We start from the raw sequence: 17871 nt of genomic DNA on the forward strand, positions 1-17871 counted from the left end.
AGTTGATTATGTGTTTGCAGTCCTGCACTTTGACAAAGCTGCATATCCTGTTAATGGAATCATGGAGCACTGGACTAGAGAGTGATTCATAAATTGTGTCTCTGTGTTTCTTCTGCCTTAGAAATAGCAATTCTTAAAGTGGAAGACCTTTAGTCTTTAAAAAGTGAATTAATAACTATGATGGCATAATTAGCTGCCTGAGTGAGTTCTCTGAAATGAACTTTTTTTGGGTCAACTTTTTTTTTTTTTTTTTTTGTCTACCAGTTAAGCAGTTATGCAGAGTTCTTTCTATTTCATGCCCGGAAGTATCAAACAGAAAAATCATGGGATGCTGAAATTGCTGAACACACACGAAGCGGTGCCACAGTGTCCTCACCCTGTGCCAAAGCAAATTTCTGAGCATTATGTAATTTCTCCCTGGCGTTGAGATCCCACGATCCTGTCTGAGGTTGATGCTATATAATCCGCTGGGGCAGTATTCCATCAGGCATTTCCTTGGTGGGTAGATATCTTGTCAGTGTTGGGGACCTGTGAATGGGAAGCCCAGAGTTTCCATCATTTCAGCCCACATCCAGCGTCTTGCTGTGTTCCCAAGTTCATGCTGAGGATTGCTAAAACAGATAGCACTTACTTGGCTGAGGTATAAATGGTGACTTGCAAGGGTACATTCATTCATTTGGAAAGTATTTTGCTCATCCACTGGGCTAATAGTACTGTGGAATTTTTAAAAAATGTATTTTATATGGTTTCAAAAACAAGTATATGGTAGAGCTTTTGCCCTCAAGGGATTAACAGTCCTTTGGAGAGCCAAGGCATGCCTTCACAAGTTAAATAGCTATGAACACAAGAATGAGGTACCCCCGCTATGCTCTAGCGGTGGGTGCAAGGCAATGTCACGGGGTGCGAGTGCTGCTTGGGTGCCCTTGTCTTATTCTCTCGTGTTCCCAGTAAAGAAACCAAAGCACAGAATTTAAAAAGGTGGGTCTGAGGAAACAGCCAGGAAAGGATGGAATTGGGGCTTGAATGCAGACATCCTAATGCCCTTTGGCTCTGTTTTTTGTTGTTTTGAGACTGTTAAAGCATGAGATTAATGATTTTGGAAAAGCTATAGATGTTCAGAGGGGAAAAAGTGGCCCACTCTAACATCTCAATTCCAGCATTACTTCAGGAAACTCTCTCTCAGAGAGACACAATTAAAAACAATTTCTAACTTTTTTAACCCCAGTATAATTAACATACAGTGTTATATTAGTTTCAGTGTACAATATAGTGATTCAACAATTCTATACATCACCTAGTGCTCATCATGATCAGTGCATTCTTAATCCCTTTCACCTGTTTCACTCCTCTCCTCATCTCCTCACCCACCTCCCCTCTGGGAACCATCAGTTTGTTCTCTCCAGGAGATACAACTTGACTTGATAAATACAATGTACACAACTATCTAGTCCAGTGTCAACATGATGCCATTAACTAGATATACATTATTGTCAAACTCTGGTACTGTAAAACCATCATCAACTTTTCGTCATGAGGGAGAAAGTTCTAGCATGAGGAGAATCTACATCCCTGGTTTCTCGATGCTTTCTTTTTCCCTCTTCCTTTTGTCAGCCATTTGGTTTTATTGTTCATCAGTACCTTTAGAGGGGTGCAAGAAAATGAAGCCAGTACATTGACTGCCATTCCGCAACTCTGGAAAATTGCCTGTCTTCACTGAATTTCCTCATGAGTAAAGTGAAGATGGTAATTAGTACTGACCTTGTAGAATTGTTCTAAGAATGAAATGAATTTGCATGGCTTAGAACAGTGCAAAGCACATGGCAAACGCTATGCCATTTTTTACTGTCTTCATCATCTCCACCATTATCACTGTGTGGTTCTGTCTTGCTTGTCCCTGCCTCTGATACACACTCTTCTCAGGCTGTACAGCTGTGGTACACACACTGTCCCCAGATTTTCATCTCCTTTGTAGAAGACAAATATTTATATCTCCTTTTCCATATCTTAGATCTTAATAAGAGTGCTTAAGTTCGGCCTTCTGAGAAACTACCAATTTTGTTGTTGATGACTGACCTGAACAGATTTTCATATTGTTTAGCATTGGGAGTGCCTTAGGGACCATAACAATAGCCCCCTCATTTAAAGGTGAGAATACTGAGCCTTAGAGAGGTTATTTACCCATCTGTGATGGATGTACATCAGAGATTATGGTTAGAACTTGGGAATCTTGACTTTAATCCCAAACTGTTAATTCCGTTAATGTCTATATTGAGGGAGAGGAAGAAGAAATGGAAGACATGCTGCATAGAGATAGTCAATGCTGGCTTCATAGAAGTACCACTGTGATGATATGTCAAGAGGGCAAAGCTATGTGTTTTTATTGTGATAAGGGAGACCGGTACTTTGAAAGAGGAGAAAAGGGGCTGTGTTGTGATATTTATGAAGTCTGGGGATTTGTATTAATACAAAGATGGATCTTTGGGGTGCCTGGGTGACTTAGTCAGTGAAGCCTTTGATTTTGAGCTCTGCGTCTGGCTCTGTGCTGACAGCTCGGAACCTGGAACCTGCTTCGGATTCTGTGTCTCTGTCTCTCTATGCCCCTCCCCCACTCATGCTCTGTCTCTGTCTCTCAGAAATAAATAAACATTAAAAAAAAACTAAAAAAAAAAAAAAGATGGCTCTTTGAATGCAAGAACTTAATTGAGGTGCATAACAATCAAGCTCTAATCGTTCAGAATTAGTGAACACAACCATGTATGAGAATGACAGAGAGGAAATAGTCATGTCATGCTCTCTAAGAAAAAGTTGATCAGATGTTTTTTCAATGGATTTTTCAGGAATTTATCTGCAACCTTTATCTTCCTGGCTGAGATTTTTCTGGCATCGTGAAGTCATGTTGATGAAGAGAATGAAATAGTAAAGCCATAGGAATGTGGACAGTAAGCTGTGTGGTGTAGATAATTCTGGTCTCAATAATAATTACACATTTCTTAGGCACCAACTATGTGTCAGATTATTTACACACTTGTTTTGCTGAAAGTTCAATATAGGCAGGGATCACATTTATTTTGTAGATTGTTCTGTCTCTAGTTCTTAAATATCAGCACATGGTAAACAATCTAAAAAACTGTAAAATGTTTTAATTTTGTTATAACATTATACATAATAACACTATGCACTATGGGTATATAAACCAAAGAAATTCTAATAAGTTCCTTAAGGGAACATATATGAGAATGTTTATCATAGCATTGTTGGTGGTAGCTGGGAATTGGCAACAATCTGGATGCCCACCTGCATGAGGGTTCTCCAGAGAAACGGAACCAATAGAATATGTGTATACCTCTCTTCCTCTGTACATGTATGTGTGTGTGTGTATGGATGGAAGGATGATGGATGGATGGATGGATAGATAAACAGGTAGGTAGATAGATAGAGATAGATTTGTTTTAAGGAATTGGCTCATGTGATTATGGAGGCTGGCCAGTCCAAAATCTGCAGAGTGGGTTGGCAGGCTAGAGACTAGGGAAGAGCCGATGCTACAGTTCAATTTAGAAGGCTCTCTGCTGGCAGAATTCCCTCTCTCTTGGAGAAAATCAGCCTTTTGTTCCATTAAGGCCTTCAGCTGATTGGGTGAGGCCCACCCACATTATGAAAGGCAATCTTTACTCAAAGTCCACCAATGTTAATTTCATTTAAAAACACAGAAACATCTGGGCACTGTAGGCCACCCAAGTCAACACATAAAATTAACTATCGCACCATTCCTGTAAGATTAGATAGGTAAAATTTAATGGATACAGACCCCAGGATACTGTATCAGTAAGTGTCCCAATAAGAAAGAGATGGCCAGTTCAAGAGAGTTCAAATGAAAAGCATTTAGCAAAGATACTCTTTATGATGGTAGACAAAGTTAAGGGAACAACAGGGACAGTAAGTCACCCAGGGACTATCAAGTAGGGTAAACCCTCATCACCCCTATGTCCAAAGGGTAAGGGGAAAGGATGGTGTAATTGGAGCCTAGTGAGACCAGAGCCATAGAGGGGAGGTGACCCAGCAGAAGCTGGCTGTGTCCTCAAAGGAGCAGACCTACTGCCCAATTCTCAGTAAGGCAGGGAGAGAGGCGGGGAACATGTTGAGAGCTTGCAGTGTGGCAGCCAATCGACCTGACCTCTCTTTCTTCCTACCCTCGGTCTTCTCTTGGGGCCTCCCATTGGTCAAACACAACCAGAAAGAGGCCAGTAGGCCTAGGCTCTGGCTAATGTGTCTGTAAGGATCAGCCATGGGGGCACAGAGCTAGGCAAGGAGTGACCCAATGGCCTAGAAAGGGCCAAGGACAAAAGGCCAGTATAAACAGTAGGTAGCAGTTAAAAGTCATGGTATAGATATGCTTAGAATGACATGGATGAATCTGAAAGTGTAACATGAGGCAAAAAAGGTAAGAAACAGAAAGAGGTCTAAAACACAATTCCAGTTACAAAAATTAAAATACATATACGTAAAACAACAATGCACATTTGCCAGAGTATTTAGGAACAAACGCATATATACATCAAACACTGCGGAATGGCTGCGTATGGTAGAGGAGAGGAATGTGGATTTAAAGGGATTAACCAGAAACGTAAATAAGAAAGGGACCAGTGTTGATAGTGTGCTATGAATGAAGAGAAGGATTAACTCAACCCCCTGCATCATGGTCCAACTTTTTCACAAAAACTAAAAATGCCATTGATGTTAACTTCTCTGTGATAAGGACGAGGCAGCTAAGGCCTTGAGGAGTTTGAGGAGCCAGCCTGAGGTTATGAATGTAGTAGGAGATCCCTTGAGGAAATGAGAGGCCAGAGACATCCTTGGTGCAGACCCTTCAGTCACATTGCCATGGCCCTATCTCTGTGGGACGTTTGCTCCACACAATGCAATGATGTAAGACCTGTGTGCACCCACATCACTGCTGTTCATTTTTGTGTTCCTGCCTGGCGACCAGTGAAGACCTTTTTGAGTTTGAGGACTTACTTTAGAAAAGTACCAGTGTCAACATTATACCTATCATTAGCCAAAGCTTCTGTAAATGGTGTCATTTTGGGGGAGGTAATTGTCAGGTTGGGCCTGAGCAGACACACAACTCAGCTGTTATCTGCAAGGTCGTTTTCAATCTTTTGCCCTTTTCCATCTGTCAACAGGCGTCTCACTTGGTTTATGTTAAGCTTAGAAAATGAGGTTTGGTTTTATCCAGGGAGTGGATAGCCTGAGCTGCTTGGCTCTGGAAAGGAAGGCTGTGGGATGGTCTTAGCCACTCTGGGGCTCTGTGTAAGGGGGCCGAGGAGCACTTGCCCTCAAAGGATGCTTGTCTCTGGGGCCAGAGTGTTGTCTGCCCACAAATGTAATCCTTTTCCCTGAAGAGGTCCCTGGGCTAGGTTTCCAGGACTGGGCAATTACGGGAATGGCCCCACAAACACTGTAGTGATCACATTAGCAGATTGTGAGAGGAAGGCAGACGATACTTCTTTTTTTTTTTTTTTAATTTTTTTTTCAACGTTTATTTATTTTTGGGACAGAGAGAGACAGAGCATGAACGGGGGAGGGGCAGAGAGAGAGGGAGACACAGAATCGGAAACAGGCTCCAGGCTCTGAGCCATCAGCCCAGAGCCTGACGCGGGGCTCGAACTCACGGACCGCAAGATCGTGACCTGGCTGAAGTCGGACGCTTAACCGACTGCGCCACCCAGGCGCCCCCAGACGATACTTTTTTGATTCTGGGAAGAATAAGAAGAAAAAATACACGCTTGTGTGAATCACTCATGCTGCCACATCAGAGAAACCTGAATCAGTTTAGGGCAATTAATTCTGACAACAGTAGCGAGAGTGACTCTAAAACCCACTACCATCATTTGTTCATCTGTTCTATAGGAGGCACGGTGCTCAAGGTTGACATCTGTGTTCTCAGTCTGTGCTGGGACCGGGTGACTTGGGGCTGGAAGCCCAGAGAAGCTTGAAGCTTCCGGGGTGGAGCTAAGTGGAACCTTCCTGAAGTTGGGATTGATGCTTATCTTAAAGGCAGGGATTTATGTTGTGGTTGTTCTCTCCTCTCCTTGCCTGGAGGGTGCTCCTGTGCTACCTTCTGAAAGGACCTCAGATGAGAAGGGAGTTCACGCAAACACACAGTCAGATACGGATCTGCCAGACTGGGCTGACTGGCAGATGGAGGATTCCCTTGGCACTGGTGCCTGAATGTGAATATGCCCCACTTCTGGCCGTTTGTTTTCAGTACTTTGCTGTTGCTGCCTCGCCTTTTTTTCTCTCTTTTAATGATGTTTTGTTCTAGTAGCAAAAGATACTAAAAATAAAAAATAAAATAGTCATAATCAACGACAGGCACTGTTCTCATCACTTTAGGATCTCATTCGATCCTCTGTGTAACCTTGTATGTTATTATCCCCGATTGACAGATGAAGAAACTGAAGCCTGAGCAGTTTAAGAAACTAGTTCAAGATCGTACAGCTAGACTATTGAGAAGCAGGGAACAGAACCCTGTGCTGTTTTCCTTCAAAGCCCAGGATACTTTCTGCTGGGCCACGTTGCCTATAAAGTGGGGATGGTAATAATAGTTGCCCTGCTTGCTTTGCAAGCCTGTGGTGAGAATCAAATGAGGCAGTAATTAGGAAAGCACTTTGAAAATTGCAAAGCACTATATAAATATATGGTATTATTCTAATGTATCACTGGCCTACAAAAACACTGCTTCAACATTTCATTTAGGAGAAGACCCACCAGACCATTATTCAATAAGATAACACCACATGTGATCCTTTTATCATTCAAAGAATGTTTATGAAGTCTACAAAACCAGAACCATTAGGAAGGTTTTGTTTTCTGGGTAGGCTCAGTAAACTTGGAGCCAGCTCAAGAAGTCTTTAAATAGCCAGGAAGTTAAACTGAAGAGACTGCATTAAGCCTCAGAGAATTGAATATCCTTTCACGGACTCTGGGAGTTTAAAATATATGCTTTTGATAAATTAGAATGTTCCTAAGAGTTGCTTTCAAGGAGTTGAATGGGAATCCCTTTGGGATTAAAGGGCGCTGTAATAGCAATACAAAATAATAATGGTCATTATGACCGGTGGGGCAGAGGGAACTGCAGTAACTATCTAACCAGACTTCCTGGTTAACTAGATACATAACAAATTATTTAATCTGTGCCTTAGTGTTCTCCCTGGTAAAAATGGGAATAATAATACTACCTATCTGGTAAGGCAGTTGTGATAATGAAATAAGTAATTGAAACAGTGACTGGTACGTGATAACTCTCAGTAGAAGTTACCTCATGCTGTTATTATGACTTATTAAGCACATAAAACATGAACTACACAAGATGAAAATATTAAAGATACTGGATTTTTTTTTTCAACGTTTATTTATTTTTGGGACAGAGAGAGACAGAGCATGAACGGGGGAGGGGCAGAGAGAGAGGGAGACACAGAATCGGAAACAGGCTCCAGGCTCTGAGCCATCAGCCCAGAGCCCGACGCGGGGCTCGAACTCCCGGACCGCGAGATCGTGACCTGGCTGAAGTCGGACGCTTAACCGACTGCGCCACCCAGGCGCCCCTAAAGATACTGGATTTAACTGTAATGATTAAGAGCTTCCAATGTGCCAGGTATTATACTCCACACTTTATAAATATTATCTCTTTACTCATTGTAACCACTGCCGCGAAGAGATTTTATCACCTCACATTTTACAGATGTGGAAACTGAGGTCCAGAGTATAATAGTGTGCATTGCTCTCTAAGACTTATTTATTCTTTACTACTTCCCCAAACTACCAAAGCCTGGCAGCTGGTGGAAAGTCCTCTGGCCTTGGATCTGACTGACACTGAGGATGGGAGAGAAGTGCTGTCCAGTGTCCTAAGCGCTGACAACACTGTTGACACATGGACATCCAGGGCAAGGAAGGCCTGTCTAGAAACAATGGCCCAAAAAGTTGAGGTTGGCCTTTCCACACCTTTTCACAGTTCTAGGCTAACCCATGATTATGCTTTCCACTTTGGGCTATTCTTGAAGCTGCTTTGAACCAGGCTTTAAGTTTTAAAAATATTCAGTAAGACAGGAGTGTTGCAATAACTCAGGATGTCCAGCTGGGTTGATGCAGGATGATATCGCATCAGACCACAGCTTTAAAACTTCCTGTAGTTCCTCATTGTCTAAAAGGAAAATGTCCTGGTTCTTTTTTTTTTTTTTTTTTAATGTTTATTTATTTTTGAGAGAGAAAGAGAATATGAGCGGGGGAGGGGCAGAGAGAGGGGTTGACACAGAATCCGAAGCAGGCTCCAGGCCCTGAGCTGTCAGTACAGAGCCTGACGTGGGGCTTGAACTCACAAACCATGAGATCATGACCTGAGCCAAAGTTGGATGCTTAACCAACTGAGCCACCCAGGCGCCCCTGTCCTGATTCTTTATTATTGTGGTAGAGTGGAGTAAGTATGACCTTCAAGGTCCAAGAGTGAATCTTGGCTCTGTCATCACATAGATGCATGAATTTTGAGCTGAGATTAATTTTCATGTGACGAGCCACAGTTTGCTCATCTACTATATAATGCTTCCTTGCCAGGTTATTGTAAAAATCAAATAAGATACAAAGGGTTGCAAAGTACCCTGTCCCACGTGGCTCACTAAACTATGGTTTAGTGATTACATTCTCTTAGCAAGGCCCTCAGTCTATTTGTTAATAAACTCTCTCTCTATGTGCCCTATAGTTTATGAAGACCAAGTTGAGATGTGCCATTCCCAAATTTACTACAGAAATGAGATCATTTATATGGAATTGCCTAGCTTAATGCCTGGAAAAAAATAGGCTATAAGTAAGGTAGAATGAATGAGGGTGGCCAAAAGGTAGGAGATAGGATATTGAGATATTGTTGTTTCCCAAGGGGTCTGCATACTGCCCTGGGAACCTCAAACTCAGGGAAGCCAAAGGAGGCAGGGTGGAAGGAAGGAATCTGATTAATGAGAAATCGTTTTGGGGGCCTGTATATTGTTGCCCCTTCCCCCCTAAGTATTTACCTCCCTCAGCCATCCCCAAACCAGACCACAACCAATCACATTTAAAGTTTGTCATTTGTCGGGGCACCTGGGTGGCTCAGTTGGTTAAGTGTCAGACTCTCTATCTCAACTCAGGTCATGATCTTATGGTTCGCGAGATCGAGCCCCACATCTAGCTTTATGCTGACAGCACGGAGCCTGCTTGGGTTTCTCTCCCTCTGTCTCTGCTCCTCCCCAGCTGGCACTATCACATTCTCTCTCTCTCTCTCTCTCTCTCTCTCTCTCTCTCTCTCTCTCTCTCAAAATAAATAAACTTATTTGTCATCCTTGAAAGAGTACCATACAGAAGAGGATGAAATTAAGTGCGTAGAGATTACTTTGTAATTCAGATAATTATCTCTGGCTAATTCCACATTGGGTACAGTCTTGTAAATGTCATTAGGGTCTCAGATCTAGCTGCTCCTGCTGACTTCATGGTGACTTTCTTTTTATCAAACATATGTTCCCAAAAGAGTTCCTCTGCAGAGAGCCATTTAAGGGCTCAGGCAGCCTTCCAAAGTTGGTTTGGGGATGCATGGGAATGCAGCCTCTCCTGCTATTGCATTTAGGATCCTGACTTAATGTGTATTTTAATACTGATGTTTCTTTTGGTCCTTTTCCATGTATTGGATAGCTGGAAATAGACAGATACACAAGATGAAGTCTCCTTCGTTTCTGTAGGAACACATTTTATATCTAGCATTGTCAGCTCATTAACTGTTCCACCTAAGTGAATTTTCCAACTGATTGAAGAATTGCCCATTAAATGCCAAATGGTTTGCTATTTAATGGAAATCTTCCTTAATGGATTGCCCACACACCTCTGTCTTCTAAAAAAAAAGAATTACCTTTTCACAATAACGCATGGTCATCATTATGAATTATTGGATGGCACCGCAATAGAGTACATAGCCAGGGTCTGTTGAAAGTTGGACTAATTGCCCCAAGCTGTTGAGCTTTTTGAGTACTCGAGTCTCCTTTCTTTCTCCTTAGAGTACGTTCTAGTTTATCTGCCTACATCTCCTTTCCTACTCTCAATTTGTTATGTCTAGTCAACTCTGGACTGGGAAAACTGATAACTAAGCTTATGAAAAGTGCATATAAATAGCTTCTAGGTGAAGATCTTTTGAGCGTTTCTAAGGAGTAAACCTTAGTGCATAAATCTAGGTTGGTTCACCAAAACAAAGAGTCTTTACTTGGACAATATTTTTGTCAGATATTTATTTACCTAGTCTGCCAAATTTGAGTCACAGGAACCCAGTCCAAGTGTTGACTGGGACCTCCAAGTTACTGCTACCTAAGGTGGTTCCTTTAAGTGGGATTTATATGACCTTCAAAAGATTCATTCAATCATTTCTTGTTTATTGCCAGACACTGAGCTAAGCTTTGACTGTCTAGACAGGCACAGTCCCTACCCCTGGGATTCTGAGAGTCTAGGTGAAAACAAAATATAGAAATAGATGAACTTGAAAACTGAATAAAGGGGTATATGACTGGGTTCCATACAGCTCAGAGAAGGGGATGGTGTCTGCTTAGGAAGGATGAAAGACAAGAGGAGAAAATTTGCTCCCTCTCTACCTCCCTCCTTTATTTCATTTATGTCTTTCTCTCATTCTGACATTCCATAAATGCTTATTCAGCACCAGCTATATTCCTTGCACTGAGATTGCAGTAGTGGATAAGACAAACATGATCCCTTTTCTAATTTGATTATCAGAGAATGAATGGGGAGGAGGGGCAGAGGGAAGAAATGGGCAGCCCAGTAAAGAGAGTCAAAGATTGAAATGGCAGAGTGTGTTTGGGCTGGGGAGCTGTAATTTAGCATGGAGTAATGGGAGACAAGATTATAAATGACTTTGCAAGCCCTGCTGAGGGCTTTGAACTTCTCTCGTGTGCAATAGATGCCCAGCGAAGGTTCTAACCACGGGGTTCATAAAAGTGTTGGCCGTATGGCGGTGAACGATGACATGGAAGATGGGTGGAAGCATGGAACCAAACCCATGCCGTCTGAAAAATTATGCATAATTTTCAACTTTACCTTTAGGTTTAAATTCTGGGTTTTCAGCCTCAGTTACCCAGAATTCATCAACAGCTTTTTGGTTACTTCTGCCTTTGCTCCACCCTGCCCCCCACCTTGACCGCTGTTATGCAGATCTAAGCAATCAGAACCGTAGAGGGAATGAGAGGCTGCCTGACTCTGAGAATGGGCTAATACATGAGTCAGACAGGGTTTTGCTGTGGAATGATTCCAGTGGAATTTATTAATGACTGAATTACATCCCATGTTGTCCTGGTTCTTAACCCACATCATGAAGATTAAATGAGATAATGAGTGTGAAATTCTTTTGCCTGACCCATAAACACTAAATAAACAGCAGTTGTTTTTAGCCATGCTTATTCCACTTTGTCATGCTGCCTGCCAATTTAACACGCTTTGCTTTTTTTGTTGTTCTTGTTTTAAGGTATGTGGGCTCTCAGCTTATCCCCACTGTTCTGTTAGCTCCTCAATTTGGGGACTGGGCATGTTAATTAATCTTTGTATCATGACTTTTCATTTAGATTATTTAATGTGTCATATCCTGATCAGTAATGCAGAGACACACATGCTTGCAGAGAGCAACAAAAATTCAGTTTAAATTTATCATTGCATTTCAACCAGAGGAAAATTTGAGGTTAGTGTTCCTGGAGGTTTTAATGAGAACAACATTCTCTTTGCATTATCAATGTTCCTCAGTCCTCACTTGGCTAGAGCAACTACCTCTGGCTTCAGTTAGCTATTTACATTCCCCTATTTTTATATAAATTGTGCTATATTAGCATATATTTCACACTGTGACCTAGTGTTTCCCAGGCCTTTTAAGCCAGGCTATTTGTACATTAGTCAACGTCAACGGAAGTAAAATTGCAAATTGAGTACAGACTATAGCCCTGCTACATTGCCCACTCTGTCATGCTGAAATGGATCCCTTGTTCTAAGAAGATTTGCTGTGAAATACAGTCTATTTACATTAAGAAGACCTCTGTATATTTAAGGCATAATTGTTTCAGGGCCTTCATTAATTCTTGAACTGCAAGACCTGGGTTTTCTTTTCTTGTATCTTTTCTCTAACAATGGTAGTCAGAGGTTTCCAAAAAAAAAAAAAATAATAATAATAACAAATTGGTCCTCATTAAAATGGAGCTGGGAATGGTTTTCTGGTAATATGCTTTACAAACAATGAGAGAATCTGATTGTAAATCAACTCCAGGACCCAGCCGTCTCAGGGGCTAGGCTGGGAAGCTCCAAGATAAAAGGTAGTCTGTATTTTTCTGGAAAAATAAAACAGTTTTTTACTTCTGTAATTGATGAAGTGCTTATCTTGCCCTAGAATTTTAGAGTTGGAAGGGGTCTCAGAGTTTATTTAAACCAGCCCCTTCCTGGAATAATAATCCCTTCCTCAGTATCTCTGACATATGGACATCTAGTCTCTGCTTGAACACTTCTAGCCATGGACGGCTCACTCCTTTAAAAAAAAATACATTGTGGCTAAGTAATGCGTGATATATAAATAACCACTTTATTTTTTATTTTTTTAAATGTTTATTGATTTTTGAGAGAGAGAGAGAGCGCACAAGCAGGGGAGGGACAAAGAGAGAGGAAGACACAGAATCTGAAGCAGGCTCCAGGCCCTGAGCTGTCAGAGCAGAGCTGATGAGGGGCTCTGACCCGTGAACTGTGGAATCATGACGTGAGCTGAAGTTAGATGCTTAAGTGACTGAGCCACCCCGGAGTCCCTATAAGTAACCATTTTAACCATCTTTATGTGTACAGTTCAGTGGCATTAAGTTCAGTCATACTGTTTTGTAGTCATCACCACTGTCCATTTCTAGAACTTTTTCATCTTTCCAGATTGAAACTCTATATCCATTAGACAATGATGCCCCATTCCCTCCTCCCCCACAACTTCTGGCAACTACAATCCAACCTCTGTCTCCATGAATTTGACTAATCTAGGTACCTCATATAATTGGAATCATATCATATTTGTCCTTTTGTGGCTGGTTTATTTTACTTCACGTAAAGTCTTCAATGTTCATCCTTGTAGTAGGTATCAGAATTTCCCTTCTTTTTAAGGTTTAGTAATATTTCGCTGTACGTATATATGACATTCTGTTTATCAGTTCATCCGAAAATGGGCACTTGGATTGCTTCCACCTTTTGGCTATTGTGAATAATGCTGCTATGAACATGTGTATACAAATATATCTTTAAGTCCCTGCTCTCAGTTCCTTTGGGTGTAGACCCAGAAATAGAATTTCTGGATCATATGGTAATTCTGCATTTAAGTTTTTGAGGAACTGCCGTCCCATCTTCCACAACGGTGGCACCATTTTACAATTCTGCCAGCAGTGCACGAGGGTTCCAGCTTCTCTACATTCTCACCAACACTTGCTATCTTTTGTGTTTTTTAACTCGTTTTTACACACTGTAATATAATTGTAAGAGCATGGACTTTAGCTTTGAAACCTGGCACAGCCTCATACTGATTTCTCTAAGCCTCAGTTTATTTTTTTGTAAAATGTAAATAAAGAGCTGCTGCTGCTGATTATGATAACCTTATAAAATTAATGAGGATAAAATGAGATAATTCCTGTAAAAAATACTTAGCTCAGTGTCTGAAAATAGCAGGCTGTCAGTGAATATTTGTTTTTATTTTTTTGGGTAGTCATTGATCAGTCCATTCTATCTGGGGACTCCTCTGATTGTTAGATTGCCTTCTTTATTTTCAGTTAAAACCTGTTTTGATGTAACTTCTGTAACTTGTGTAACGGTTGCCTGCAATTCATTGGTCCTGATTCCATTCTTCACAGCCTCACAGAATAAATCATATCTTTCTTCCACATATCACCTCTCTGATATTTGAAAACAGCCATCAATTATTCGCTAGTCTTCCCTTGCTTTGGCCAAACATTCTGAGTTCCTTCATTGTTTCTTTTTCTTTTTCTTTTTTTTTTTAATTTTTAATGTTTATTTATTTTTTGAGAGACAGAGAGAGAGCACAAGCAAGGAAGGGGCAAAGAGAGAGGGGGAGACACAGAATCCGAAGCAGGCTCCAGGTTCTGAACTGTCAGCACAGAGCCCAACAGGGTGCTTGAACTCACCAATCACAAGATCATGACCTGAGCTGAAGTCAGACGCTTAACTGACTGAGCCACTCAGGCACCCCTCCTTCATTGTTTCTTAAGTGATGTGGTTTCTAGGTCTCTCATCATGTTTCTCGACTGATGCTGGACCGCAGTTTGTCTCCTAGAATAGAGTGACTGGAAATTTCATCATCTCTCCCATTTTTTTGGCTTTGTTCCCTAACAGCGATATCCATATGGAAGAATGGATGTGTGGATATTGGTGAATCAACAAAATAAGCTGCCCCTCATTTCTTTCCAGTGTTTCTTCCTCATTGCTCAGAATGCCTTATGTCTATAGCACTTGCTTTTTTTCAGTTTGCAATCAGCCTTCCATCATTTCAAATTGTCTCCATTTGTTTTATCTTTCCTAACTGTCAGCTCCTTAACAGGAAACAGGTAGTCCCTACTCCCATATACCTTCTCCATGGTCCCACCAGCAAACAGAGGGCACAAGGGCTGTGTGTTTTGAAATAAAAGTGTGGTGTACTCTTAAATATGGAGTCATGTATTCTGACGTAGTCACAGGATCCTTTGAGAGCACTGGCTGGAATATAGGTCTTTTCCATTGTTGAAGTGAACACCTGAAGACTTGCCCAGGAAGAGAAGGCTGGGGTGGGAGGGTATTTTGGCTGAAACTCCAAGGAGCACTTTGAACTTGGGTCATCAGACGTAAAAGTCTAGGGAGGGCTTGCTTCACCCCACCCTACCCCACCCTGTCCTGTAATTCCTTGACTCTCCAATGCCAAGCTAAATTGCCAGTTTCCAAATTTGCCCTTAGGAGGATGAACAGAGTGAAGTAGTGGTGTGTTTTTGAAAGGACCTGAGCAGTTGAGAGTATCCCGCATATTTCTGATTTACATGCCTAACTCATCTCAATGTCTTTTTTTTAATGAGCTCTTTAGCATCCTACAAGACTTCTCTGTTTCATCATGAATGGTTTTACCCTGAAAAACAAAATCCCAAACGTCTTTTCCAGAGAAGGGAAGTTGTATTTTTGTCAAGGATAAAATACTCGAATGGTACTCTTTTCCAGCAACTCAACTGAATGTTTGAAAACCTAGTTCCTCATGTATCATGTCATGTGTTTACATTAAAAAAAAAAAAAGGTAAAAGCCAGATTTTCTTCCTGTCTTTAAAAACAACAACAAAGAAAGTGACAGGGAAGGGGGAATAACTCACTTTTTTGGCATTTTAATAGAGTACCCAGAATCCTCCTAACATAAGATACTATTATAGTTGAAAGGCACGTTAAAACTATGTGTAAGCTAAAAACCCCATCTTTATAGGAAAAGACTGGTAGATTCACTCACAATTGACATACATGAGCTTTATGGCATGGGTTTTGTGACTTCTATTTTACCCACTCAGAACACTGAAAAATATTGATCTATAGTTCACAACCATTTTTCAGACATTTGGGGTTGCCAAATTGCTGACATACAGCTAAATAAGGTTTTATTTTGCAAAGTCAATGCAATATGGGCCCTTCTTAGTTTGCCTGTTTGCCATATATGCCTTTGGAATGGTGCCATGCATGCCTGGTGATGACACCCAGCACAAGCATTCTGCAGCTGGTGGTGTAGAAAACCAGCCAATCACCATTGAATGAATGGCAGAGAGAGGCAGCCTGTGGTCATCATTGTCTCCCATGTGTCATTTAGGCTCTGGTTGGTTTATCTGTGATTTCACTTTTGTTACATTGTGATTGAGTTGCTATACCCATTGAGATCTGCCATCTGGGGAAGTTTGAAGACATCAGGAATTAATGCTTTTGAGTTTCTTTAAGGTAAAGAAAGGAAGACCGAGGGATGTCTACACAAAAAAAGAATACCCTAATAGGGGATTATCAATAGCTGTTAACCTCGAAGCATGTTAGGGAAGCCAGACTACCATCACCAACATCATTGCCATAAAATCTGATGACCCTTCTCTCCTCTGTTTCACCTTTCTTGCCACATTTCACATTTCAGTATGGAGAACATGATATGATAATGTGAACAGAGAATGTGATAATCTGTCCAGTGTGACCAAAATTCCCTGACCTTATATTTTAACATTGCAATTTTGAGGGAGAATTTCTTTTGATGTATTTTTTGTTTCGTTTTGTGAACTTAAAAAAAAACACCCACAACCCTTGTAGATGTTGGAATTTAAAATATAAGTACTAAGTGATATCTATAATGCCCAGAGAATGGAGAGAAAAAAAAATCCCTGCATTGGTTAATTATGTCATGTGGATTTCTGCTCAGAGTATTTTGTGTTTAAAGCTATGGCATATATACACACGTCCTAGTAAACTAGTGATGGTTTGAATAGAGGCCACTCTAGAGTAGGGGACAGAACCATGGGCTCATGTCTTAATTGGCCCCATTATTAGCAACGATTTTTGGCATATCGCTAATTCTTAGTTTTGTCACAATGAAAATGGGGATAATAACCTTTCAATAAATGTTTGTGAAAGCATGCATAAATGTATTTTGCACACTATCATTGATATAGGAAATATGACTAACACGGTTGTCCTGTCACTGTTGTGTTTGCTGAAGTCCTCCTCTCACGTTGCCTCTTCCTCCCTCTCATTGCTGTCACTGCTCCCTTTTATTACTGTGTGAACCACTAAGGCAGGTCCTGCACCTCTTGACCTGGTGTCTTCTTCTGCCTGCCAGTCAATGAGATTCAGCAAATATCAGGTCCCTAATGAGTGTTGGCCCTGGAGGATATAAAGATGAGTACTCAAAAGAAGCAAAAATGAACGTGCAGCAATATATAATGAACTGTTTGTAGTTCCCCAAATTTGCTCAGCTCTCTGGGACAAAAGAGCCTTTTGTCTGCCTAGCTAATGTCTACTTGTCCTTGAAGACTCAGCTCAAGAGTCAACATCCCTTGACAACCTTTGATGATTACTTCTATTACTCTCCCATCCACTCTGATGAGGTGCTCTTCCTCTGGAGTACCATAACATGCTGGGCACACCTTGAGAGAAACATTCATCATACAAAGTTGTAATCATTGAGTCTTCTTTTTTTTTTTTTTTTTAACTCTCTCATTTTGCACGTGCTATAAAAATTTTAAAGCACAAAAGGATGCATAGTAAAAAGTTAGTCTCCTTATTTCTGACTTGCAGCCCCCAGTTTCTTCCTCAGATGTTGACATTTCCCTACTTTTGTATATCCCTTTTATAGCTGTTCGTAGGGCATTTGCATTTAAAACTTCACCAATTGCCAAGTTGTACGAACTTATACTCCTACCAGTATAAGGGTTCCTGTTTCCCCATGTCCCTCTCAATATGGTGAGTTATCAATCTCTTTTAAAATTTCTAATCTGATTGGGAGGAAATGACATCTCATTGGTGTTTTAATTTACATTTCTTATTTTGTCAGTGAATTTAGCATTTTTCCATATATGCATCTGGAATGATGCCATGCATGCCTGGTGCATTTCAAAACCACATATATTCCCTTATCTGTAAATTGTCTATTCATTTCCACTTATCTATTGCTTTCTTGGGGTTCTTCTTCTTCTCTCTTTTTTTTTTTTTTTTTTTTTTTTTTTTGCTTATTTGTAGAACTTTTGCTTACTATATTATAGCAGCTAGCCCTTTGCCTTTTGAGCTGCAATAATTTTTTTC

At 40.9% G+C, this 17871-nt stretch overlaps 1 protein-coding gene across 1 annotated transcript in view; it reads left to right on the plus strand.

Moving 5' to 3' along the window:
• The window catches only part of ROR1 (ROR family WNT receptor 1), a 401611-nt gene that overhangs the window by 197337 nt on the left and 186403 nt on the right, over positions 1-17871 (plus strand). The window lies entirely within an intron of this gene.

The sequence above is a fragment of the Puma concolor genome, chromosome C1, assembly GCF_028749965.1.
Source record: "Puma concolor isolate L17-30 chromosome C1, mPumCon1.1.hap2, whole genome shotgun sequence".
Classification (NCBI taxonomy): Eukaryota; Metazoa; Chordata; class Mammalia; order Carnivora; family Felidae; genus Puma; species Puma concolor.